This window comes from Brassica oleracea, chromosome C8 (genome assembly GCF_000695525.1).
Source record: "Brassica oleracea var. oleracea cultivar TO1000 chromosome C8, BOL, whole genome shotgun sequence".
NCBI lineage: Eukaryota > Viridiplantae > Streptophyta > Magnoliopsida > Brassicales > Brassicaceae > Brassica > Brassica oleracea.
In genome coordinates, this window is record NC_027755.1 from 19,820,318 (window position 1) to 19,823,936 (window position 3,619).

The window sequence follows — 3,619 nt, forward strand, 5'->3', positions numbered from 1 at the left end:
CGACACAGATCTGAAAAAGAACGAAAACCATGTAAATAGTTACATTTTTCATGTGTAAAGCTCGTTTCCAACCTTTTTAACCGTCCAAACTCCAAATATGAGCAAAAAGAAGCATCTTTAACGATTCACTAATGAAAAAACTCGAAAATATGAAGTTTGTGATTATGAAAATGATAGTTATGAGAGTTTTTTAGATGGAAATGTAGAGGAGATGAGAGGAAATGAAGTTTTTTGGGTTAGAATGAGAAAAAAAATGGTTGAAAATTGAATTCTAGAGTTTTAGAGCTCAAAAATGGTGGTTCATGGTGTTTGGAAAAATTGATGATGATGGTATTTTTGTAAATAAGAAGAAATGGTTAGGGTGTATTTGGTTTTTTGTTAATTTCGAAATTAATAAAAAAATAAATAAAAATGGCAATTTTGTGAATAATTCAAAAACATAAGGATAGTATGAAAATTTTATTGATGAATAGTATGGACAAAAAAAAAAGGGTTGGTTTTGTGTTTGACTTGAAAATATGAGTTGGTTTTGAAAAACACTCTTGTATTTTTTATATTACTTATGATTTTTTCAACTTTCGACGTGGAACCAAACTTTAGCACAAAAAAAAAACTTCGGAAAATTGTCTCTGGCTAGTTAGGGAAACTTCAAAGGTTGAAACCCATGTTAAGATTCTCAAAAATTAAACATAAATATTATGTAATAAGATAAAACAATAAAATTTTATTAAAACTGACCAATGACGACTAAACCACAGTGGACTTGCATTAGGAGTATTATAACGGAGTTTGTTACGGTGGTTAGTGATGGTTGTATTATAAAAACTGTACATTAAGTCAATATAGAGTAAACATTCTTTTAGCTATCTCGCTTCACGCTATACTAAACCGTAGATAAAAGAAAACAAAAGAGGGTTATACCGCGATGAAACCGAGCCGCAGAGTTTTGTAATCAACTTCGGTGACAGATCCAAAGAACTGTCTGAAAAAACAAACAGTCCATAGCGTAACATTCGTATTGCTCCAGGAACTGAGATGTCTTCGCCTGAAAGATGTGTCCTTCGCCAACCTGAACCAGTCTTGATCTGCATAACAAGAATGCATTCATCGTACAACTGCCTACTATTTCTGATCAATACTCTCATCTAATAGCACATACCGTTGGAGAACTTATATACTACTGTCTTCGTGTCGTCCTCCCACTGCTTCCACTTGCTTATCTGCAATACTCAAGAAACAAAATCAATAAACATTTCATGATTCTCACAGAAGAATGCACACGAAGAGTAGTTACCTTGCTCTTTCCTAAAGCATAAGTAACAATGCAGTAAATAACATGAACCACCGCGAGCACAAAAATGAATATGTGCAGCTGGTGGATTCCGTAAGCAGATACAAAAGGCACTTCCCCTGAGATAACCAACCCATCAGTCAAAATTAGAGAGGATGATTAAGAAGCATATGGTCGTTTTAATATACATATGTGAGACTATTAGTTACCTTTGGGCATTCGTTGTAACCTTTGGTGGCTAAACTTCTTCTAGGGATGTAAGATTCAGCTAACTCAGATAGAAGTCTTCCACTTCCACTTCCACAGATTTTTTTTTTTAATTTCATTGTATGCTAATTTGGTTTTGTTATTTCTTTCTTCAAGTACTGTGGGGCTGCAAGGCCGCATTGATGATGCAGCACTCTTGGGAATGCAGATTTTTGAGATTGGTGTTTGTGCGACTGTTAAGAGTAATGATATGAATCCCAACAGCAGAAGCTCTGATTACAATAAAAAAATGTTAAAATAAAGAATAAGTTAGGTAGCAAAAGATGTTTTTGGGGGGATCAATTAGTCTAATAACCATAATAGAATCAATACTAAAGCTTAGAGAATTTCTATATAAAAAATTGAATACTTTTAACTAACATGTTATCAAGCAAATGAAATGAAAAGGGTGAAAAAATTTATGTAACAAAATGTAATTACAAAAATAGAAAATATGTAATTTAAATGTAAATAAGGGTATAATTAGAACTTGTATTAATATAATTATACATAGAATAATACCACTTTATTTTTTGGTGGTTAGTTCATGATATAATTTTTTAGCTATTGCTCATAGTTTCCCTTAAAAATAATTCACCTGCTTTAACTTTTTCAAGAGCTTCATACAGACTCCCCTTGTGCTTCTGTTTAAGCCACTGCCATAAAAAAAACAAAGAGCAGATTTAGTCATACGAGAAGAGGAACGAAACTGTCGAAACAGAGCAGGAGAAGAAGAAGAAGTAATAAAAACAGAGTAGGAAGCAGAACAAGAACACGAAACATGATAAAATGAACAAGAACAAGAACAAGAACAAGAACGACTTACGGTTCCAATTTTGTGAATCAAACGTTCGATAAAAAGCGAAATGACTATTAAGACGAAGCAAACCACAGCGACTGCCCACGTAGCGGTCTCCTCTAAGCTCTTCTCTTTTTCCTTAAAAGGATCCGCCATTAGAGTTTTCGTGTTCTTTCTTTTGCTCTCAAGTTAGTTTATTTAGTACGCTACTCAATTTCGCAGTCATTATATAGAGGAGCCATGAGTAATAAGTACGAACTAGATGAAGATAATATCCACAACGAGAGATTGTAATCTAATCCGACGTCTTTAAAGAACATTCAACGCACAGATTACTCCTTCATGTGACGACTTCTTAGTTATCATCCTCTTATTTCGTGCTTGGTTCTTATTTGTTATAGTGGGTCAATCATATTTTGTTTTCATTTCACTTCAGATATTTTTCTAATTTTGTTTGGCAAATAGATTAACCATAAATGTATTGATTATTCCGTAATTTCCACTTGTCGCTGCTTCGTCTGTGTTAAATTTTAGAATCCACAAAATTAACTCAAACGATTACTTTTTACATTTAAAACTGTTATCTTTATTGTATCGACAAAGTATTTGGAAAATAACATGGACGATGCATGCATGCATGCAACAATGATTGGTTAATGGTTACACTAATTATTCTTGTTAAGTGGAAATTATTGTGGGTCTCCAGCAGCCATCGCATGATTGCTACGTGACAGTTACGTGACCTAGTAGTGCTTCCGCGACATACTACTGGTGCTTACGTCAGTTACTTGACATGTGATTAAATAATGATACTCACTGACGGAGAAAAGATTCTTCGTCAACCATATCTATATATAATGTTTTATTATCAATTTACGTTTAAATACTTCTTAGTTTTTTGCTCATCTTAATTTTTAAAGTTATTTATAATAAAAATAGTATCAACGACAACGTTTTTCCGTTTTAAATGGACGTTTTGACAATTCCTGCTCGAAACTAGGCCTGGGTATTTCGGGTATCAGTTCGGTTCGGTCCGGGTATTTCGGGTTTTGGGTAGTTCGGATAGGGGCTAGAGGATCCATTTAGTACTTGACCTATTTTCGGTTCGGTTCGGTTCGGATAGTTTCGGGTTCGGTTCGGTTCGGATAGTAAATGTAGGAACCGGAAAATATCCGGAAAAAAGTTCGGTTCTCATTTGGATCCGGTTCGGGTTCGGATAGTTCGGGTAGTTCGGATAATTTGGATAAAATATCGGTTATTTAGGGTAAAATATCAAATAATTA

At 34.0% G+C, this 3,619-nt stretch overlaps 1 pseudogene; it reads right to left on the reverse strand.

The window, feature by feature from the left end:
• LOC106309472 overlaps nucleotides 1-2,492 on the reverse strand; it is a 9,960-nt pseudogene extending 7,468 nt beyond the window's left edge.
• Between the last annotated feature and the right edge of the window lie 1,127 nt (nucleotides 2,493-3,619).